This window comes from Rhipicephalus sanguineus, chromosome 4, assembly GCF_013339695.2.
Source record: "Rhipicephalus sanguineus isolate Rsan-2018 chromosome 4, BIME_Rsan_1.4, whole genome shotgun sequence".
In the NCBI taxonomy this organism is placed as follows: Eukaryota; Metazoa; Arthropoda; class Arachnida; order Ixodida; family Ixodidae; genus Rhipicephalus; species Rhipicephalus sanguineus.
The window spans coordinates 56,312,645-56,337,296 of NC_051179.1; the positions used below are offsets into that span (position 1 = coordinate 56,312,645).

A 24,652-nucleotide genomic window follows, 5' to 3' on the forward strand; every position below is an offset into this window, starting at 1 on the left:
ACATCGTATTGAAACATAATGAAGTGGTAAAATGAGATGTAGTAAGACCTACCTATGTTAAAAGCAGGATCGATTTAATGGACTGTTTTTTTCTTCATTAAAACTCATTTATTCAAAGCTAGCAAAAACAAAATTTGCATGTGTGGCTTACCTCGAGGGCAAAGCACGACATTGCTCATTCGTGTGTTAGTGTGTGTTAGTGTGTGTGTGTGTGTGTGTGTGTGTGTGTGTGTGTGTGTGTGTGTGTGTGTGTGTGTGTGTGTGTGTGTGTGTGTGTGTGTGTGTGTGTGTGTGTGTGTGTGTGTGTGTGTGTGTGTGTGTGTGTGTGTGTGTGTGTGTGTGTGTGTGTGTGTGTTCGTGCGTGCGCACGTTCAACAATTAAAAAAAGGGTGTTCAAGTATCTCGACAGGACTAAATAAAGCTTCGCCTTTAAGAGCTGAACGCGATAGCGATATCCTGCCCCTAGTGCGCACTTCGAACACTACGAGCATAACTTAAACCAGAATTTTTTTCGAAGTTGCGATGGACCCACTACGTGGCCTTAAGGGAATACGCGCAGTAATGTGTGTGCCTTTTGTAATGGGTGGCTGTCTTTAAACCACCAAGTCGTTAGGATATTGACATTGTGTGACGCCCTATGGCAATGTACGCTTGTACCACGCAGTATTACTGCGATATTAAATCTCGTACTGTGACACCTGCATACAGGACGCGTATTTTTGGGAAGCATGAACGTTACTTTCAATGCGGCTCCAAGCAGAGGCGTGGCTGTGTGGTAGAACGCCTGCTTGCCACGCAGGCGGCCTGGGTTCGATTCTCACTCGGACCCAACGTTTTTATTATTTATTTTATTTGCAGCTTTTTCGATTTTTCGGTCACGGACAAGATGATGATTTTTCGCTCACAACCAACGGTGCCGACGCCGACAGCGGAATTTCTGCGATACGAGCTCTCTAACGCTATCGCGTTAAAATGGGTCATTTCATAGCAACCGGGAGTGTATGTCTCTCTGACACAAAGAAAGAAAGCGAGCATACAAGCATAGAAGCGTATGCATAGAAACGTGAAGCACATGCACCACAAGCGTATGCATAGAAGCGTACAAGCCTACGCGTACAAGAGGAAGCGTGTATACAAGCGCGAAAAGCATATTAGCGTGAACTTCTAAAAATACAAAAAGGGTGAATGAAAAACAATCCTTTCAAGTTTACTGCGACTTCTGCTTCATTGAAAGTTCGGCCTACCAATTTGTCTTGAGTGCATCAGTGTCATTAAGTCGTGGACAACAGATGAAATGTTCTGAAGTACACTTGTCGTCCGTACGCGCACTCATTGCAGGTGTGTCCTGTGGCAACTCAGAGGGAGAACACAGGCGTGACAAAGAAGCGAAAGTCACGTCTGACTACACTCCGTGCCCGTAATCTGTCACGGTCCGGTCCACAGGCATTGAATACTTTATTAGAGGCCACCTCCACCACCACTGCTCTCATTGTCCACGTTGTCCAATTGCGCATGCGCTCTTGAGCGGGAAGATGTGCCCTCCCTGCAACTTATTCATTTGCCGCCTGTGCGGATGGGTCCAGTAGCCGGCGAGCTTTTCGGTAGTAGTAAGATTCAAAACAAACGTTTCCATGACTCGTTCAGGCATCCCACGTTGCGCAACTTCCGATTCCAATACTTCGTTTTAATGAATTTACACTTTCCGCGCAGTGACTGAAAAAGTCACCATGTATGTTCATCTGTGGCTGGATGTAGGTCTTCGGGTGTTTTTTTTTTTTTTTGCGCTCCCCTAACACTCACTCTGCTTCCCAGTGCTTATAATGTTGTGACTTGCAAAATGAAAGAGCGCATCAGGGGAATAGACTTCATAATAAAATCGAGAGTTCGACTGAAGCCCGTCTGGTCGGAATGAAACACGACGAAAGAGAGTACACCGACCAAATAGAAGCTAACAACTCTTTAATATAAAAAAAGAACACGATATTGCAGCTCAGTGCTAAGATCTAGAACGCTACGATCGCTGTATTCTTCACGTTAACTGCTTTTGTCACGGCGCATGATTGCCACGATTGATTCGTTCTATTTGAACTGATAAATCTAGAAAATATTTCTTTCCTTGCTTTGTCTTGGAGGTATAAAGCAAGGGATTGAAGCATTTGTTTGCATATCAAGAAACAGGGCTGACGTACGCGACTAGAAAGATAGACTCGACTTGGCGCTGACGAACCGCAATCTATCGTTCTTGCCCCGTGTGTCCGCGCAGCTTCTTAATACGAAATCTTACCATCAAGCACGAGTTCAAACCCTTTTAGAAGCACATGTAAACACACAAACAAAAAACAAACAAAAAGAAAATTGCACAGACAGTACAACACAGCAGAATTACGTGCACAAGCACTGGAATATTTTTTTTTTCATATTGAGATAGAAAGAGAGAGAGAGAAAGAGCATAGGAAGGCAGGGAGGGTAACCAGAAATTTGTATCCGGTATGCTACCTTGCACTGGGGTTGGGGAATAGGGGGTTTGAAGCGAGAGAGAGAAAATAAGTTATAAGAAAAACAAAAAAAAAACAATCACAACCAGATACAAAGACGCTGGAGATGTCATTATTCTACGTTAACTTTATTTGATTTCATGAGATGCCGATAAGTATGATCGTCAAAATAAAGAAAATAATAAGAAACAAACTTTCGTTCTCGACAGTGGCCTGTGATGTGACTTTCGTCTGGGTTATATTGTGCGTGCCCTTTCTTTCTTTTTCATGTCATGCGACTTTGCTGCAAACCTTCAATTCGTTCCTTGAGCTGTGCTTCGCGTGTGAGGAACGGTACATAATTCAGTGATTCGTCATTGTGGAAAGGGTTCAATGCGATTACGTACAAGCCCGTCGGAACACCGGCTAGTCTGAAAGCACTCTTACGTAACAAAAACGTTCTCTTGTACAAGAGCGCGTGCGTAAAGTTCATGCATGCTCAGCCATCCTACTCTTTTATTCTGGTACATCTGAGGGAATAATACGCGCGATCACGAAAAAGAGAGAAAGAAGGGGAGGAAGAATAACACAGTCAATGTGATCGATGCAGCCTAATGCACTAGGCGGGGCTGTTGAATTCTGCGACGAACTATTGTCAGCGCAGTGTGGATCTTCGCACAAAACAGAGACGTTCTCGAACAAACAGTGGGTCTCCGTGAACCATAATAGAGAGATCGATCAAGTTTGCGAAACTGCTGCGAAGTTTTCTTTCGAAAAGAAATTGCCGATATTATTCTCGCGGCAGGTGCGAACGTTTACGGACTGCAACACTAACGTTTCCCTTTGTAAGGAAACAATCGCAGGAACAAACGTTTGTCACGCTCTACTTATCCAAACAGAAGAGCTACAACAGCTATTGGAAAGAAAGAGATGAGCCGGTAAATTTTATCTGATCTATGAGGGTTGACTAACTTTTCAGGTCACTAGCGATTTCGCTGAAAATTGAAACAGCTGCCTATTTGGGAATGCTGGTGGTACTTTCAGTGCTGCATAGGTAACGTCGATGCATAGATATTATTGAATAAAGCAAACGAGAAAACCCGTATCTACGGTATTATCTTGAAAGTAAAGCAAGACGGGAAGAAAATACAACTGAGGTACCTCTGCGAACAAGCGACAGTTGTAGCGGGACATGAATTTGATGCATTTTCTTATTGGAAAAACATTTTATGTATTGCAAATCTTGTCACTGTCCCGTCGAACGGTGGAAAAAAGAAACTCAATTTTCTTTTGGCTTCCCCTTAGTTTTTTTCATTATTTCTTTAATTTTCGGGAAGGCTGTTGTCAGGCACAGTAAAAAGTTAGATATATAAAGGCTGTCCCATATGGTTTTTCCACCGTAGGTTCCGGTAAGCGAAAATTTTACGATGTACTTTTATGTACGTCGAAGCTCTTGGAAACCATAAAGCTTAAGACTTAAGACAAAAGAACTAAAGGTGATCAAAGTTAATCCGGATTCTACCACTCCGGCGTGCCTAATAATTATGACGTGATTTTGGCACGTAAATCCCCACAACGTAATTTAACTATCATCACCTTTTATCTTCATTTCACAGATAATTATCATGATGGTAATTTCAATTGTGGATACTTAACAGGCTCCATAAACTTACCTACGTTCAACATTACTTTTAAGTTTGTGTGCAGACTCGAAACGTCGAACCACATTGCACCACCGCCACCCCCACCCTTTAAAGACTGCTTCCTTCTAAGCACTAGTGTCTCACAGCCAAAACACGCTTTACAGGCGCCCTAATTGTGTAATTTTTTTTTTCGCCTTTTAAGCGGCCAAGCTTTATAAAATTCATGTTTTTTTTAATTCGAGGACACCTTAAAATTCAATTCAGCATATATTAGAAAAGCGCGTTTTCTTTTTGAGCTTTTTATCATTTCTGTGACACTGTACGAAAAGAAAGTGGAGGCTGCCTAGGAAGAAATAATTTACGCAACCAACTCACACCACCTACTACAGCAACCGAAATATATCGTTGTTTAAATTACTTCGCCACTGCGAGTGTCATGATAAAACTTATGCTATGCTGTTTTCAAAACCGCACTCGTGTGGAATTAGGCGCACTTTCAAACGATAAATGAATTAAAAAAGAAAGCCGATGTTGGACAAAACAAATATCGTACACTGAACTTTTTTATTAATTTAAAAATTTGCTTGATAACTAATACAAAGAACATATTTTGAATAATCGAAAATAAACGATCTTACCTCTAATTACTGTTGCAGGATGTGACGGTTTCTTCGCTCTGTATCTGCCGTTATTTCGTGCGGTGCCGGGAACAGTTCAGTCATGTAACGCATATCACAGCATTGCAAAAAACACTTCGAAGAAAAAGTTCAGTACGAGCGTTCTTGCGGAAGTCTTCTTTATAAAAACAGAGAAAACAAGCTCTGAGCGATATCCAGTGTTACTGACGCTCCGCCGAACAATCTGATGCAAAGTCCTGCGGGGACGGACACGATCGAGTCGGTTGCGGTTCGCCCGCTGTCACAGTCAGTCACGCACGATTGCTGGGTCACACAACGAGAGCGTAGCCAAGCTCTTATCACCGCAAAGTTTGGTTTCGTAAAGTTGGCCTTGGATGCTATAGAACGTGCGCCCTCACAGCTTCCGCCTTCTGGATGAAGAACTCCGACGTAACGGGCAGGGCATGTCTTCAAACGTAGATGGCTTTCATGAAACTTTCGCGAAACAGTCTCACAACTGGCAGTTACAACGTGCAAAGTCCCTCGACGATTGTGATTGGGTGGTCCATTCGGGGTAATACTAGCGTCGTCTGAGACGCGCGGCTGTCAGCTCCGAGTCCCGGCAGTGACGGGAGAACAGCGGAGCGCGTGAGTTCCATGGGCACACCGTCACTGAGCTCGTCTCGAGCGCGACTGCCAACGTGCTCGCTTCGCGTGTGGACTTCTTATAAGCGCCGGGCCCCCTCCGGTCCCGGGATGGCTCGGATACAGGCCCGTTGCCAGTGGCAACGCGTCCCGGGTCTGCCGACGCCGCTACTAGCGTTGGCCTGGCGCATAACGCCATCTATCGCAGCCGAAACAGATCGCGCGTCAATCCCGGCGGCTGCGTGAGCTTGATACTGATAATTCTATTTTCCGCTGGCCGCGGCCTATGTATCAGTGCAGTTCTTGCTTTCTCTTTTCACGCCTCTTCTGTTTTGCATGCGTCGTTTTCGGCGTGCCTACTCGTTTGGAACCGTTCATTATCTAGCATCAAAAGGAAAGGGGGATGTGCCTTAGTTAAAGAAAGTTGTTTAGCTGAGCGACGATGATATGTGGCAAAAAACCGTCGTTTAAATTTGAATCCTGTGACTTCGTACCTTAACAAGGGCAGCTTGGGCGTGCTGGTACGTAACGTAACTGGAATAGCGCACAATATTAGACACAGACGGAGACATCATCGTCTCGCTTACTCTATTCCTGTCTAAGTGGGCGCTGTTGCACTTACAACTTGACACCTAGTGGCATGCAAACCTTCGTTACTCGATTTCTCTCAATTCGAACCCGTTGCGGTAGCTTAGTGGCTATGGCGTGGCGCTGTTGAACTCCAGGTAGTGGGTTTGATCTGGACAGCAGCGGCCGCGTTTAGATATGAAGGAAGTGCAAGAAGAAAAAAAAATGGTATTGTATTTTGATACAAGTGAACGTGAAGAACGTCACCTGGGGACAGCAATTATGAAGTCACCCACCGAAGAGCGCCTCATAAACTTATTGCCGTTTAGAGGCGTGAAACCCCGAAACAATAATGATTGTCCATGTTTACTGAGGTACGACAAAGGAAGTTAAAATTAATATTTTCTCTGTCATACGTCAGGGCGGATTTTCCGTATATGGAGTAGCGGATATTTTTATGTACCTCGTAGCCCAGATAAATGTGGCACTAGAGAGTTCTAGTTTGCTGATTTGAACGGTTTGTGCGAAAGATAAGAGTTGCTTGGAAACCTTATTAAATTACGTTATTATGGCGGCAATCCTTCCTCCACAAGCGTCCACTACATACGTCCGGTTATTGAATGAGTATACAGATGAGGCAGGTACCAAGCGTTGGTCATTAGTCGTGGCAGTATGTGTAGGGGCAAGACTTGATGTCATGTATGTAAATCCTTGGGATACAGCTAAGAAGATTCGAAAAATTCATTTGCCTTTTTTTTTTTCGTCAGTTGTGTCGTTGCGCAATAACTTCTCACGTTCAAACAACTCGAGCGCATTATTTTACCGGAAGCGGTCTGTTATCGCACGCTTTCTCAAATACGTTTAGTTCCAAATGCAAGCTCGTACAAACGCACACAGGCAAGCACTCTCCGGAAAAAAATACAGGGCCCAAGCCCCCAAGCCCTGCGTACAGATATCTAACCAGTGTGCCCTCGGTGTTTATCATTGGGTTGATCCCGACGGTTCATTAATGTCTTTCTTATATATTGGTTACTTCTCTCCAGAAATCTTCATTGGTATTTGCCGCCCGTGGGTTCCAGTTTTCATTTTTATCGAACCGGTGGTCACTAGTGGGATTTGCCCAGTTTCTGTGGCAAATACCTTTTTACCCGCGGACGACTTCTTTATTTTAAGTAGACCAGTGGCGAGTGGTGGGGATTGCCCAATTTCTGTGGCATATATGCTCGAGGAGTTTTTGCGGACATAGGACGGACGAATTTTGGTTTTGCCTTACCTTCTTACAGCTTCCCTGTAAGGCAGACGAAAGAGAGAAGTGAACGGAATGATGACGTCAGAGTAATATTATGTCCTCTGTCCCCTCTGTTTTTTTTTTTTTTGCGCTGTCTATGAAACTCAAGTAATCTACCCAAGCAAGATGTTTTCGTAAAGCTCTGGTAACGCAGCGGGCACCGCTGACAAGGAAATTAAGACACAAGTCCTAGAAAGTAAGCGTGACAAACTCATAGGTTCTATCTAACAAAATGGGAGACTGCTGCTTAACGTGTCATCTACGGCTCCACATTGCGAAACCTTTCTCAAGGGTGTGATTGTCTCTCATTACGAGCGCGCGGTCTGCACCATATCGTCAACCTAGCCCAAAACGCACACACACACACACACACACAAAAGAAGGGTTGACGCTGTAATCGCGCCGGGGCTTCCATGCTCGAGGACTTGCCGCGGAATTGCTTCCGCTAACGGGCCTTGGCTGCATTCCAAAACAACCACCGAGGACAACTCTCCTCCACTCTGTCGCCGCGTTGTGTTCTGATGTACAAGGCTGGCGGAGCTTATATAGTGTACTGCACGGGGCTTTCGTATCTTTGCTTTTCTTAATTTAATGATTCCTGGGGTTTTACGTGCCCAAACCCCGATATAGTTACGAGGGTTCCGGAAATTCCGACCATCTGGGGTTCTCAAACGTGCACCTAAATTTAATTACACGAGCCTCTGCCATTTTCGCCTCGACCGAAAATGCGACTGCCGCGGCTGAGACCAAACGCGCGACATTTGGGTCAGCAGCCGTGCACCCTAACCACTTTACCATTACGGCGGCAACTATTAAATTAAGGCTTCCTTAACCCGTAGCCCCACGTAGGACCGGCTCGCCGGTCCCTACATGGGACTGAGCCGGGTGTGCGACTCCGTTGTGTCCCGCAGGACCAAATAAAGTAGTTTTCAATTCAATTCAATTCCCTTAACACGAGAAAAACATTAGCGCAGCTTGCACTAAGTCACGCAAGGCTGAATCACCGCAGAGCTGGTGGGCACGTTTCCGCTTCTGTTCTTAACCATCTGTGCAGAATGTTGGGGGGGGGGGTGGTGATTGAGCGCGTGCCGGTTCATATTAATGATAATTTGCTATCTACGACACATGGCAAACCTCGACCATGGCAGCTCTGCCCTGAACGTTAAGCACTGATTTAATTTAGACTGATAAATCGTTCTTAGCGAACACTACTTTCGTTAATTTCGTCGTCATAGGTTCAATATCACGCGGCAAAACGGAGGCCAAAGTTTCATTGCTGGATTTCCCGCTGATACCTCACCGCATCCCATTTCGAAGTCTTCACTTGTATTGTGGCCCCACTGCCCTACAAATATGTTCTGCAGCATGCTGCATTAACTGTCCCGCTCTTCACGTTACCTAACTTATTCTTGCCGATAAAGAATTTTATAGGCTATATACAGTAGGCGCTGTACAAATCTGTGAAAGCCCGGCAAGTTGGTGCTTGAACATCAAGAGCAGCGTCGACGCCTGTATTTTCCTTTTACTTGCTTTGTGGCTTCAAATATCTTATTGCGGTGGGAGTGACGCTCTCTGTATTGTCAACATTGCAATTAACTCATGCGAGGTAATTAGTTATTTCTCTGTAGTGTCTCTTTAACAGCCTGCCTGTGCTGTTTTATGTACCAAGAATCATGGTTTTTGAAAGATAACCTGTAAATTTCAAAGTACCCCTACGAACACCTGCAATCTCCAAATTCCTACAGCTTCATTTAGAGCTGTGTCTGAGGCATGCCATACTAGTTATTCTGCCCTCCGAAGTCCCATGTTCTATGCTCGTAGACGGCGTGCTATTTCTAATTGCGAAAGCCTCATTCCTTTCTTTTTCTGCATGCCTTACTCCTGAGGCTCAATGCGGCTATGTAATATCGTCGATCGAGCTGTCCTTTTATTTGTACTGTTTCAGCAATCCGAGCTGGCGCGGTCGGATAAATGAGATTAGAGATTATTGATGTCACCTTCGTAACCATGACCTATATTACACACCTCGACTGACGTGTCCGTCACACTGGCTACGGTGTCATAACCACGCGAAAAGCGACTAGGCCCGAATAGCTGACGTCACGTTTGCTCTCAGCATGTACTTTTGCCTACGGCATAAAACCTGAGAAAGGGCATAGACGTCAATCTATCGATCACACCCGGCGACCGCGTGCAGCCTGCTGACGAGAAGTCGATGCTCGTTCTTTGGGGCGTGAAGTGGAGTAGTTGTCAAGGCCAGCATAACTTGCTGGATTCTGTGTTCATGCCGCACTTTGTCGTAGCATTTCAAAAGCATAAAAAAGAATCATTGGTCGACAAAGTTTTTTTTTTCTTTTGTTTAAGATAGTCACAAGACTTGAAACAAGTGGAAGCACTTATCGTTTTCGCGGCGTGCCTGGCTAAGATTTCAACGTTTATGTTTCCACATTGTTGGGGCGGGGGTATTTTACTCGGACGTTGTGGCACCGACCTGGATGTTTGTGATATAGAACATAACTCTACGCCTTTATTAGGCTGTTAATAATTAAGAAATAAAGACCCATATATATTGATATCCACACACGCTGCATTACACTACCAAGTACCACAACTGCAATATTAGAGATCGAATTATTATCAAATTGATTGTGGCATAGTTTTTCTATGGAATAATGTCGTACTGCATAAAGAACTCGATTGGCAAATGTAGACGCATAGTAGTAGTACATTAGTGTTAAAATATTGCAATTAGAGGATTACATTCACATGAACTATACACATTTCTTAAATAATAATTATCGCGCTATTGCATGTTTCGCATTGGTTGCAGTTTTATGTGATCATCTTACGTTACATCACTGGAGGTTTCGGAATTTTAGCTGGAAAATTTGAGTTTTTTCAACTGCGGAGCAGTTTAATGGACCTTCCTGTCGTCGTTTCATGTCCCGCGTTATAGTGTCACGCAGTCTCACGTCTCGCGTTGGCGCGACGCAGGTCCCGCGTTCGCTACACATAAGTCGAACAGGCTGCGCGTTTGGAACCCCAGCGCTTGCTTGTCCGTGAACGCCAGCGGCACCGGAGGACTAATCCGTCTGTCCGCGCCAACGAATCGACAGCGAAACGCCAGCGTCGGGAGTTATACACTTATCTACGGAAGAGATCTGTGTCAGAAGCGGAGGCGAAACGCCAGCGCCGGGAGTCAGACGCACCAAGCTCGGAGCAGCAAACAGTAGAAAAACAGTGGAAAGGAGACAATAGAGGAGAAAATAGATAATCGCAGAACAAATTAGATACACACAAGAAAAGACATAAAAGGATAGAAAACATCACATAATCACACGAACAGAACAGAAAACAGCAGAAAAGAGAAAAGAGCAGAAAAATACAAGATAAACACGAAGGAAGCACAGGCGAATCACTGATCCGCAGTTCATACAGCTTTTACTCGTGGCGATACGGCTTTGATTTTCTTTTGCTGACTAAAGAATTGATCGAAAAGGCCAGTTACCTTCCCTTAGAGCAATGCGTATTAAGAGTGTGGCATGTTCGTTTCGCTGAGCGTGTAGAGAGACAATTGTACGAAGGCACTGGATGGTATACCACCCTTTGAGAGGGCTAGCTCTTTTCAAGCAATGTCACGTGCGCTTCTGCTTACGTGACGACTACGAGGTAGGCACTGCGGCTTCTTTCAACCTGCAGGTGCGAATGTGTGCTTACGTGCGCGCGATGGTGTGCGTGTAAGGTGCTATCTAAACTCAACTTTTTTTTAGCTGCCTTTGAGGGCTTCAAGCACGAACATGTGTACCTTTAGCCTTGTGCACTCTATCGTTATTTTAATCTCGCGATTTCCTTTAAAGAGTGGGCGCCTCGTAGCACCAACCACCGAATTACGGCTGGCGTGCGAAGGTTACAGCGTACGTTTTGCAGCGTAAGGTTTCTGTGCCTACGTGACTTGAAGAGCTTGTGCAATGGCGCGAAGAACACCTACTGCGTGTCTACTTATAAAATGACTTTTCTTTTTCATCCAGAGGGGAGTATTTCAAAAGAGAAAGAAATCTGGGACTGTGTTATAAGGTTCCCAAAGGGACGGGAACATTTTCTTTTATTCTCGAGCACTCCTCGAAATAGCAGGAGAACAATGATTTTTTTTTTGCATCTGGACTCGCGTGTTCAAGCGAACAACGTGTTTACTACAAAAGGTGTCCGCAGTGCGACACGCAGTGTTGCGTCAGAGGGGCGTTTATACAATGTCGCACGACTGTCATTGCACTGCCACTCGCATGCACGGTTTCATTTTGTCCTTTTTTTTATATTTCGTCACGTGCACTGATGTCCTGGAGTGTTCAGGTTATGAAAACTATGGTGCAGTCACGGACGTACTCTTACATACAACCTTGTAGCAACGTGCCGTTTCGTTATAAGATATGGATATTCGTTTGCTTATACGGGACATTCTTAGATGGGACTAAGTTCACGTGACGACGGCAAAGTGTTTGCTCGCTATTTTGTGATTTTGATTTTGCGTGTGACTAATTTTGTGTTTGACTGGTTTCCCCGTAGGATAGTGGCTTTCGCGTTTTCACGAGTACTCTGCGTCTGTGAATGGCCGACTGTGGGCTCTCTCATTTCGAAGTTCCAGTCTACGTTATCAGCTTTCTTTACACCTTCAGAAAGTAAGCACAGCATTTACTGTGCATATATTGAAGTACCCTTAATGCATTCAAAATCGTGCGTGTCTAACGACGATACCTCCCGTAGAAACGAATGAGATTGGCAGTTTGTCGAAACGGCAAGCAGAATGTCGTACGTGATTGCCCTTCCACGCACTTTACAGGGCGACTTAAATCCATTTGAAGCAAGCGCTACTTCGCCAACGCAACTACAGTGGCACTTCTACATTGCTTAATTGCGAAATCGTACTGAACACTGAGCATAAGCGTGATCTAAGCGTGATAGGATCATGTAATGCATATATCAGCGTGTTGATGAGGCTGGAGCCACGAGTAGGTGAAGACGCACAACTTCTTATTGCTTCTTTCGCATTTCTTTTTATTTAAGAGACTTTATTTGTCCACTCAGTGCGTGTTTAAGTCGTATTTCTCTCGAATGGAATATTTTCGCTTTTGCAGAGACGGCAACGCTCACTTTGGACATCCATCGCGAATGAAAGTGACATCAGAGTGAGTGCCACTTCCCCTTATTGTGACCATGTCGTTGTGCTTCTGAGTTTAGACGTCAATCACTTGGATGTGAAAGAAAGACGTTCCGTTCTTTTACCTATGTTTCGTATGCCTTTTTGTAGTTGTACTTTTCTAAACGTGGTCTGTGTCAATCAATCATCTTTTCCAAGGTGCCACAGTCGTAGCACAAGACGTGGCCTAATTTTGGTGGACTCTTAAAAAGGGGAAGCGCAATTCAGGCAGGTCACAGGCTTCAGTGCTCCTTCTAGAATACTTGCACCTTCCTTGGAGTACCACGGAAAGTTTCTTCACGGAAAGTTTCAAGGCGTGGAGGCGTCTGCGGTGAAAAACCTAAAGACCAAAACACGCCTTTGCAACGGGTATAGTGGAAAAGGATATGTATCTAGAGTCGCGCACGTTTGCGACACCGCAGCAAAACAAGAGCTCTCATCGCCAAGGACCCGCGTCATAAAAAACGCAATGCAAAAAAACTTGCAGAGAAAGGCAAAAAGGATGACGGCGTAGAATTTCGGTATGTTTGTAGATCGTCCTAGTTTCCAGTTTTTCTTTAAAGTATATAAAAGCATAAAGGCTTTCTTCGAGGCGTATGTGGGTCATAGCAAGAAGAATCCTACCTCGTTTGTGCCGTTACTGTTTGCCGAGGCTGTCCGCGTCAGTTTCTTTGTAAATGGTGCTGGCAGGTCGCTGTCAGTTAGCGGCACGCACACAGCTAGAGCGCCAACTTGTTTTGCGTGATTCAACGGTAAGGTAGACAGGAAGTGCGCGAGATAAATGCGAGGAAGTTTAGCGCGGCTTGTCGGTGACAGCGAAGCGCTCGATTTGCTGAGAACACCCACGGCGCGGCATTCAATTTCAGGCAGACGAGCCTGCCTCGACCGATACAACAATGTCAGTTCCTGTTGATGACTGCTCAAGCCGGCGGTAGCAAGCAAATAATTCAATCTTTCAAAGCTGCCAGAACATTAGCATATTAACAGACATGTCATTACAGTTTGCAGATGAAGGAATTAAATTATATATATAAGCGCACGATGAAGAACGTGAAACAATACTCGTAAATAAAGCAAACAGTGGCTGTGAAATGCGGTTAATCTGTTCTCCGTTTCTAAAATGCAAACATTAGAGGTGCCAAAATCTGAAGTGGCCTACTGTGCAGGAAAATATTGGACATTGCGCGGCGTTGAGTGAGTGATGTGCCACCTTCCAGGTGTTTCGTATACAAGTATGTTATTTTTTAGCGCACTCCTGACATATATGTTGCTTATCTTGCCCAGAAAATTACGACAGACTGTAAATTGATTCAGAATGGATTGAAGCAAAAGTAGACGTGCGAGAGCTAATTTAGCGTCTCTTACAAACGAATGACTTGCCGTACACGTAAGGGTTAGTGCCAAGTGAGAGCAAGGAGTAGAATGGAATTCATGTTCTCAAGTGGTTCATTGCATTTTTGTAAGGCGATAGCTAAACATATTCAGTTTATAGCTTATATGCTCAATTGGTACGTACAAGGGCATGTTAACTTGATTAGGCGTTTTCTTTCATATATGACGTACAGCAAAAAGCAGGCTTCTTGAAGCCATCTTGGTTCAACTTCCTGTTCAACATCTTGAGGCATTTGATCCGGAAGAGAAGCTTTTTGCGCGTCTGCAGGTTATTGATTAAGAAGGTGTGCATCCGAGGAATGCAAGATACGAGCCATACATTACACCCACATTGCGTTTCTATGGTGTGAATGCAATCAACGCGCATCTGTCTCTCACCCAGGAGAATGTAGCGAAAAAAAAATAAAATACTTGTTCCTGAAATATGAACCTGGCTCTACACGAATATATCTGTGAACAATATATTGCCCGTATCAATCACCAGGCCGGACCTGTTAGGTTATACCGGAGTCACATAGTCAGTTTTGATCACGGTTGGGACTGATCCGGACCAAATTTCTTTATCGTGATTGGCTCCTTTACGCTGTCTGCCAAAGGGGAGCCAATCACTGTTGAGAAATTTGATCCAGCTCGGGCTAAATCTCGAGTAGCAGTGCACTGTGTAACATCCGCATTACATTAGGTTAGGTTAGGTGTAGGTTAGGTTAGGTCTGGTCAGGTTAAGTTAGGTGGCGGTGTTTGGTTGCAGCAACCTGTTGTTGAAACCAAACGTCAGTATACAGAACAGCTCACGGGGTTCCTTATAAATTCACCTGAGACGACTCGAAAAGGAAAACCATATTATTTTTCTTCTCAGTTGATGTGTTGACTCCGCCACTCCCTGAAAACTTTCTACAGCTAACATGATTTTGCACTGCCTCTAGGATCGGAAGCACCTCCGCTGCTTTTCCACTGCCTGCCGGATCGGCCCACCTTCCATAAAGCAAGGATGTCACATTATGTGACGTCACAGTGACGTCATATTGACATCACATGTTTTGGATATATTGACGTATGACGACGTCGTGTGGTGACGTCATCACGTGATGATGCTTTTTTGCATCACTCATGTTGACGCCCCCGCCGGGAGGCGCCACGTGGGACGCCAGCCAATTTTCGCGTTTGATGAGGCATCTAAGGCGTTCGCCTTAATAAATAGCGAAAGCGAAATAATATAATAGAAGGAACATATTTTCAGTTTTATTTTAGTAAACGTTGTCGACGGCCTCACAAAGAAACGGAAAGCAAATTAACGCAATTCGATCTCGTCCTTCACCAGGACTCAGTGACGTACAGCGTCGTCGGCAGTTAAAATTTCACTGTGTCGCTCGGGTTTGATTCAGGACACGACCTCAAAGAGCGAAGCCCCTAAGGAACTCTGTGGGGCAGCACGAGGAGCATAGGCTAGTCGACGTACAGTGTCGTTACCAGGCGGCAAGCTTGGTTGCACGTCACTCAACGCAACCGGGTCACTGGGGCGTCGGTAAACTTGCGGTATCCGGTTTCGAACCGGCGAATAAGCCCCTTTTAGCGAGGCGCGTGCGAATAAATTGGAGAATCATCCGACGCGGCCGCACGTCTTTGTCTCACCCGATCGCGCCCTCCTTTTGGGGGCTTGATTCACGGCACTGCGAAACCACGCTACAAGGATCGCGTTAGTATACCCAAGGAACCGTTGGTAATGGAAACAGGCTTAACAAAATGTTACTGTAAAGAAAAATGACGCGCGATGTATCGAGAATAGTTTGACCATCCTGGCTGTCCTGTCCCCGACCCTAATTCGCGGCCCCCTTCGGTTTTAATTTCGGACGGCGCGTGAGACGCCGCGATGCCACGGCCGAACGGGTGAACGGATAACGTGCGTCGAATATCGTTTATTGCGAGCCGCGCACGCTGTGAGAACGACGTGCTGTTCCTCAGCGGGAGGGCCAGCAGGCGATCAACTGGGGACCTGCGCGGAAGCTTTCCATCCACCCCGAGGCGCGAGAACACGTACCCTTGCGTGCTGCGAGAGCGTCGTTGGCGAGAACGTGTCCGTATAGCTTCCCGTGCGTTGTTACATAGAGCTGTCTTAGACTATACACCAGGAGATCTGGGTTGTCCGCGTACACAAGGAACGAATGCGCTTAGTAACGTCAGCATTGTCACATATGCACGTGACAGATCGATGAATACATTTATGGTCACTAAATATGATTATTTCGAATGGGACAGTTTGCACATATGTAGGTATCGCAGCGCTGTTTTGTCAGTCAGGCTCTGTTCTTGAAAACGGGAAAGTGTGTACGCGGTACACGTAATCTGTGGCCATTATGTGAGCACCTACCTTTATTTACGTTGTTTTGCTCTAGCGAGCTCAACTTACCACTGTTTTAATGCGATAGCAAATATATGGGCAGTCTCGGCTGATTTTTGCCGTCGCCGTAACCGCCGTCATGCACCGTATATGTATATATGTGTGTATATATATATATATATATATATATATATATATATATATATATATATATATATATATATATATATATATATATATATATATATATATATATATATATATATAAGCCACAAAGAACAATTATTCAGAAAAACTTTCCGACGCACGGAATAGTACGGGCGACCTCTCGCTTCGCAGCGCGCGGCGTTAGCAGTTAGGCCACTAACAGTATCGTCTTTCAGCCTGCTAACAGCGAGCTATTTATATCCTCCATTCACTTCAGCATGCTTTCTTAGTCACCACATAGATGGCGCGACGTGCGCGCGTGGCGCGCTTTGAAGATCGTCGCCCCGCTCCTACGAACGCCATTGCTCTTCGCCCTACAGTGCGTGGTCGCCTTCGTGCGCTTACTCGAGGAAAGAAGGGGGCAGCCGGGGGCGGGGGGGTGTGTGGAGCGGTGGTTTTTTTTTTATTGAAGTGATGAAATAGGAGAGGTTGTTGCCATTATAGTAGCACTGGCTACTCCTTCTCGCTTAGAAGACAAAGTATGTAGTAACAAAATTAATAAGGGCGCAAAATGCAATACAGCAGAACACATAGGAAAACACGCACAGCCGAACATCACATGGCAGTTCACATACGTCTAATAGGTTCATGTGTACACAAGTGTTGTATGACAAGTTCAAATGGGAAAAGTCAGTTCACCTTTATACGTTCAAACTCAAATATTCTGTATTGCTTGACATACACAGGAAAACACACTGACACAAATGATGACACATAAAATGAAACCCACTATCACAAACATAACACAACTCTTTCAGTATGAAGGGGAAGTCGACATTGTGTGCAGTAGGTCAATATCTCCATAAAATATTCGATTCTTCAAGAAACTTCTTGAAGGCGACAAGCGCTCTTTTCTGAAGACTTGCCGTTGGCCATGGACATAGTATTTTCTTCAATGTGAAAGCCCTTCTATCTAAAAGTAGCAGACTTACTCGTAATAGTTTTCGTTCTGATTCATATTTTTTTGCACTCGATGAGTAGATGATGTACACCTTCGTCAGGGCGGCCGCAGGAAGATTCTGTACTAGACGCACGTTTTATCCTGTGTGGGAAGTGTCGCGTAAATGCTGTGCCAAGCCGTAGGCGGTGGACTAATGCTTGAAATCTCCTATTTTCTCTCAAGTCTGATGTAATGCATAGGTTTATGTCAGGGTCTATTAAATATAAGTCCGAAGTTTTAGACTTTTCATCTCGCAAACGCCGCCGCTGCGACGAGCGAAGTGACCTTCGTACGCTCTGTGACTTCAGCGCAGACATCGCGAGGAAAGCACAAGACATACAACCCACCGCTTCACCAAAGACAAATGGAGCGGTCGGTTGTATGTCTTGTGCTTTCCTCGCGATGTCCGCGCTGAAGTCACAGAGCGTACGAAGGTCATTTCGCTTGCTGCAGCGGCGGCGTTTGCGAAAGGAGCGCGCTGTTCAAACAGAAATAAGTAACAACTGTGACAGTTAGTTCGCGCTCGTCCTGTGTGTACATGTTCGTTCGTTTCGTGCGTCCTGCTTTATGTTTTAGCAGTGCGCTGCAAGTGTCGAGCTGTGACGCATGATAGTTCGCGCTCATCCGGTGTGCGTTTTTTTCGTGCGTCCGTTGGGCTCGAGCGACGCACTGGCAATTTCGAGCTGCTTTCCGTTCTTCGCGTTACATTCCAATTTATTGCTATCGCATTCATTACTTCGCCGTTGCGGCGAAACTGTGACTTTTTTAGGTGACCGAAACTTCGCAAGTTCGAAAAACGCATTCGTTTTTTTTTTTAAATCCACGTCACCGAAATTTGACGTGTCTTCGCCACAGTTACGATCTGTTATACCGGGTAGAATCTGTTCTTGTTGGGCATGTAATCACTTTGACGAGGTTTCGCGTGTATCAGCATCGGAAGCGGCGACTTAACGGCTTTCAGCTTTAATCTTATGCATAATATATAAAAAGGCTTATTCACAAGTTATACGCTCATCGTAAGATATGCTGCTAAACGGATTATTGTCGGCGATCATCTCCAAAAAGATGAAGCACCACGAATTTTCCTCCGTTCATTAATCATCATGAATTTTTACTGCTGAAACTATTTCCGCCGTGGTTCTTCTGGGAGGTGCTGTCAGCTAATAAAGCACAGTTGCTAGTCCAGTCGTTGTGTGTGTCACTTCTTCCCCTTGTCCGGCGTCTTTTTGACTGGTTTTTGCCTCAGCATCATGTACCAACTGACCCAGACTTCGACGTTATTGAAACTATTTAAAAGGTTGATTGCATTGGTTAGCCTATTTAAATAAAGGAATCATGGGGCTTACGTCATCAGATGCGTTAATTCATTCCAGCCACTTCCACATCGACTGGCGTCAACGTGTCTTACAGCAAGAGAGAGAGGTAATTGGAAGACACTCCGGTCTATCCGGACTGCTTATAGGTCGTTGAACAAGGTACTTCGTTCAAGGTTTCTCAAGTGTTGCTTCATCTGGTGGAAGAGCTGGACAATTAAATTATCTTTCGAGCAGTTTAAACAGATATATCATTTAATTCGCCAATCGAAGCCAACGTTCTTCTGCGCACGTTAACAAAGTTTCAGAAAAGCCGCAATTCTCGGTTGCTTCGCCGTTTCTGCAAGAATTAAAAAAATATATATTTCAGCTACCAGTTTTTCACTTCTTTAGGAATTCCAGATCGATCATTATTCGGGAAACCTAAAAATATTGACCCCGAGAGATCGTGCGGTTACGTTAAAGGCCGAGAAAAGAAATGTCCTTTGCTGTTCATTTCGTGCGTTTTCGAGGGACCGTTATGAGAAATATAAACATGATTTCCTTTTTAGGTACCTTTGTATTCTTTATTTATCGCTAAGTGGGTTAAGTATAGAGTTTCGGGTAATGTCTACAGAGACGTCTTATACTAAAACCGTTTGTGCGCGAGGAAAGCGTACTCAAATGGAAATGGCTAAGTCTTCCAATATGCAAAAAAAAAAAATTGATGGGGTTATCCGCGTTGGCTGTTGTAGTTAAGCGTTTGCACTGTCACGTAGCCCTGTATTTCAGTAACTGTGTGCATGGTAAGAATATACAGAGAAACCGCCATGGTGTGTTCTTTGCACATGACCGCAGAGAGAGGTTAGTATATAACATATATATCAAGATAGATATATGTGTCATGACCATGTCTGACACACGAACCCTAAAACTCAATGGGTGAATGTCACTCTCGTGCCGGGAATTTAGACAACTAAAGGTGCACTTCAGGCAATGAGTGAGCAGTAAGTTAGAATCGCGGAACTGTGGCCCGTTTCGCGCATTTACGAGTATCGCTGTGATCCGTACGCAAGCAGGTAAATGTTTCCAACGAGAAAACGTGCACGCCATTGACACGACTCAGGTCACTGCACAAAAATACCTTTCTTTCGACGACTGTTCGGTGTCAAGGACAGCGTTAATCTACCGGAGCGCCCTACATGTCACCGTCGGGGCTTATACGCTTATAAGACGGGACTACTCCGATGGCTTTGAGAAAGGGCAATGCTGTCGTCGGAAAAGAAAAAAAAGCCGGCAGATCCCACGCATTGTGGGAATCGATGTAATGCGAAGCAGCCAGCAAAGAGCTGCATACGTCGTCTTGTATGTCGTTTAGCAAAATGCGTGTCATGGTTTTCATGTTAACTCCTATTATTTATGTTCGTCACGCAGTAACGTCGCGCAATACCAACTTCGGGGTAGATCAAGCTAGCGAAACGGACGCCAGCGCCCCATGAGCGTGGCACGTAAGTCATGCTGTACATGACATGCGTGTCATGATTTTCGTGTTAACTCGTGTTATTTATGTTCGTCACACAGTCACGTCTCGCAATACCAATTTCGGGGTAGATGAAGCTAGCTAAACGGCCGCCAGCGCCCCATGAGCGTGGCACGTAAGTCATGCTGTACATGACATGCGTGCCATGATTTTCATGTTAACTGGTGTTATTTATGTTCGTCACACAGTCACGTCACGCAGTACCAATTTCGGGGTAGATCAAGTCAGCGAAACGGCCGCCAGCGCATCATGAGCGTGGCACGTAAGTCATGCTGTACATGACATGCGTGTCATGATTTTCGTGTTAACTCGTGTTATTTATGCTTGTCACAAAGTCGCGTCACAAGATACCAATTTTGGTGTATATCAAGCTAGCGAAACGGCCGCCAGCGCACCATGAGCGTGGCATGTAAATCATGCTGTTCATGACATGCGTGTCATGATTTTCATGTTATGACTTGTCATTTACGTTCGTCATACAGTCATGTTACGCCATGCCAACTTTGGTGTACATGCGATTAACCAAGCGACCAGGAGAGCACAAAGTCGTAGGCGGCTAGATAGATAGATAGATAGATAGATAGATAGATAGATAGATAGATAGATAGATAGATAGATAGATAGATAGATAGATAGATAGATAGATAGATAGATAGATAGATAGATAGATAGATAGATAGATAGATAGATAGATAGATAGATAGATACGCTCAAAGTCGCAGAAGTTCGCTAAGAAATGCTTCGCATTTAAAAACAAAGCAAAAACCTACGTCATTCATATTAGCGTGGTTCCAAGATTGAGATTGAGCATTCGAGCCAATTAACTTTGCGCAACTCCATGGCTATGGAGAGAATCGGTGCTTCCACAGAAGAAATGCCATCTGCTTTTATTGTCGCATGTCGGATGGGGCATTGGTTAACATTCCCCCACTGCACTGTACTAGCAACAGCAGTTGATCCGCCCGTTTGCTTCCCGTACATTTGTGCGTACGAGCTTCGGCGCTGCCGCCTGTTGCGTGCAGCACAGAAGTCAATGCCACGGGCTAATTGGCGAGCTTCGCTGCTGACCCACATTGCCGTAGGATCCAAATGAATGCATTCGACACGATTTTCTGTTGTCCTCAGGACACTCGTTTTAGCCTTCAGGGAGTGATTTCTGTAAGTACGGCATGCATGAGAGAGCTATACGACTGTATATGTCGCTCCGTTTGATGGCTGTGCACTCGACGCGTTTATGGTGCTCCGGTATATTTTATACCTGCGATGTTAATCGTACTCGCCCCGTGAGTAAGACGAGCCCGTTTTTTCGCGTCAATACAGAAGGGAAAGAGTATTTCACTCAGACATGAAATTTCATATTTCATGCACGTTTCTTTTGCCGTAATTCTCTCATGTCGTGCATTATCGCATTATGTTTGTATACAGTCAGCGCTGTAGGTCAGGTCCGATCTTCGCAAGCCTCGCATGGACCGGGTGAGCCGCAGTGTACAATTAATATGGCATTGTGTTGCAGAGCTCAAGATCACGGGTTTCATCCAGGGCGGCCACTCACGTGGCGGCCGCTGTTGAGCGGAAGCGAAATGGTTAAACACACGGATATGTTGGTGTAGGTGTACGTATAAGGTAATTCCGAAGTACTTCCCCATGGTATAACTCGTAATCACGTGGTGCTATTGGAATGCGAAGACCCATAATGATTTTCAGTTTGATTGCTTGCATTTATTTCATCCTGAACATCTCCGCAGTCGACACGCATACTCCTCTGCCGCTTCTCTCAGAATTCAGATGTACCGTCTCGCCTTTTTTGTCACATTATCAGTTCGTCCGAACAATTCAGCAACAAGTTTGATGGACCCCTCAGCGGAGAGTAGAGCCAGCGCTCGTCAGATAAATTACGTGAAATTACGAACGCCCCTTCCCCCTCCCACTTTTCATAAAATATTCGTGGTTCTGCGTGTATCGGAATTGTGTAGCAAGTCTAGCAACCATGAGGCTGGCATTGCTTATAAAAGACAAGACGCTACAACAATAAAGGCACTCTTGTTCTGGGTCTCTTGTGTCTGCCTGTCGACGCATGGTGCCAGAAATACAAGCCCAGCGTCCCGCCAGCTAAAACGCCACCATGGAAGCGTTGCCGCCGCCCGAGCGTCTGGTGCTCTCCGAAGCTCCTGCAGAAAACTGGACAAAATTTCGTGAACGCATGGAGCTATACTTCAAGGCCACAACAACGACGCCGGAACGGACTAAGGCCCAGAAAGCAGCAATCTTCCTTCACGTTGCAGGTCAGGAAGCAATCGATGTTTTTAACACCTTTCAACTGACGAATGAGCAACGCGAGGACTACGATGTAATTGTGCAGAAGTTTGAAGAATACTGTAGTCCGAAGCGAAATGAAACCTACGAACGCTATGTCTTTAGAACACGCCTGCAGCTTGAGGACGAGCCATTTGAGCAATTTTTGAGAGATGTTCAGCTAAAGTCGCAGTACTGCAATTTCGGAGAGCTGAAAAATTCTATGGTTCGAGACCAACTGGTGTGCGGCACGAAAGACAGCAAGTTGAGGGCGACACTTCTGCGAAAGCGGAACCTCACGTTGGAAAAAGCAATAGAGTACTGTAAAACGGCTGAAATCGTTGAGAGTCAAAACCAAGCTTGGGAGCACAGCGAAGCCCAGCTCAACGCTGTACGAAAAAAACAACGGGAACCAAAGAGCTCGCAAAAAAGGAATGCATGTACTGTGGGCGAAAGCATCCACCAAGGACGTGCCCGGCATGGGGCAAGACATGTGGCGTCTGCCACAAGAAGAATCATTTTGCAGCTTGCTGCAAGGCGCGAAAGAGCGTTCAACAAGTTGACTATCATATTGCGCCCCAAGAACAAACCGAGGAATCCGATGACGAGTTTCAAGTTCTAGTGGTAAGCGTGAACGACGTATCGAGAAACTCGGAATGGGTAATCGCCACAAAGCTGGCCAACCATGACACAAAGCTAAAGGTGGACACAGGCGCGCAGGCCAACCTTCTTCCGCACTCCCTGGTTCTCAAGCTCAACAAGACAGCGACAACTCGACCTTCAGCAACGGTATTGACAGGCTACGACGGTGGTGTAATCAAGCATTTTGGAGTCGTCACCTTGCCGCTACGCATCGGCGAAATCGAGGAGCCAACAGACTTTTTCGTCGTTAAGAAAGGCAAGCAAGCGCTCTTGGGACTGGAGACTTGTGAACGCTTCGGTTTGATTTCAAGGGCACAGTGCCTGCAGGTTCAAGGACATCTGCAGTCCAGGATTGTCAGCGAATTTCCACAGCTGTTTTCAGGTCTGGGGTGCTTGAAGGAAACCTATTTCTGCGTCGTGGTTCTGCGTGTGTTGCGTCGACAGGCAGACACAAGAGACCCAGAACAAAAGTGCCTTTATTATTGTAGCGTCTTGTCTTTTATAAGCAATGCCAGCCTCATGGTTGCTGGACTTGCTTTACAATTCCGATACACCTCCGTTCCTGTGAAGGAACACAGAAAGAAAACAATATGAATTTAAGGAATTTGCTGAAAGTCTCTTCCATAGGCGAGACGAGAGGGCCCCTTTCTAGACCTCGCACTACGGCGAGCAGCAGCCTCTTCGCTGACGGGCGGCTGGTCATCCTCGACCGCTGAGCCGAAGGATTCTTTTGCAACAGGGAGTTGCGAAGGAGTCCCTGACGTCTGATCGGCTTTCGGTGCGGGTAATAAAGACCACGGAGTGGCTGGCTGTGGTCCTGGTGATAATTCAGAGTGGCCATTATCCTGTCGCTGTCCACCTTGTGGCTCGCCCGAGTATGGAGCGCGCCGCACGTTCTCCGGCTGCGTTACTGCGGCATCATCCCAGTCATCGTCATATGTAGTGTGACGCTCGCTAAAATCCTCTTGGGTCTTGAGCTAGTGTTGGCGATTTCGACGAAGGCGGCCTCCATCTTCCGTGCGGACTTGATAGTATCGAGGTGCGAGCGGTTTGCGACCCACGCTTTTGTTGTCCAGCCGTTTTTCCCTAGAATTCTTACTTGCTCACCTTCGTTCAGTGGTGGAAGTGGATGCTTTGATTGGCTTGCTTGTGTGTGTTTCTTGACCTCAGGAGCCTGGCATTCAGCGAAATCGGGCAGTCGGCCCCTCAGCTTTCTGCCCATAAGCAGCTCACACGGTGCTCTCGCATCTTCCAGTGGTGCCATCCTGTAATTCAGAAGACCAATCCATAAATCTTCTTTGGCAAACAATGTCTTGTTGAGCAAACGCTTCATCACTTGCACTCCCTTCTCTGCTAGACCATTTCAACGAGGGAATCCCGGACTTGACACTATATGCCTGAAGTCGCACTTTCTGGCGAAGGAGCGAAATTCTTGTGAAACGAACTGTGGTCCACCATCTGTGCACACTTCGAGTGGAATTCCATGACGCGCAAAGATTAGTCCAAGCTGATCAATTACATGGCGGCTTGTCGTATGTGAGAGGAGATGCAGTTCGGGGTAGTTAGAGCATGCGTCATATACAGCAA

General features: G+C 45.6%; 1 protein-coding gene across 1 annotated transcript in view; it reads right to left on the reverse strand.

Annotated features, from left to right (window-relative positions):
- The window catches only part of LOC119390025 (uncharacterized), a 35,412-nt gene extending 29,969 nt beyond the window's left edge, over positions 1–5,443 (reverse strand). The window contains exon 1 of the mRNA XM_037657530.2: positions 4,756–5,443. The gene's annotated coding sequence lies outside the window, so the exon portion shown is untranslated. The remainder of the gene's footprint in view (positions 1–4,755) is intronic.
- Positions 5,444–24,652: the final 19,209 nt, after the last annotated feature.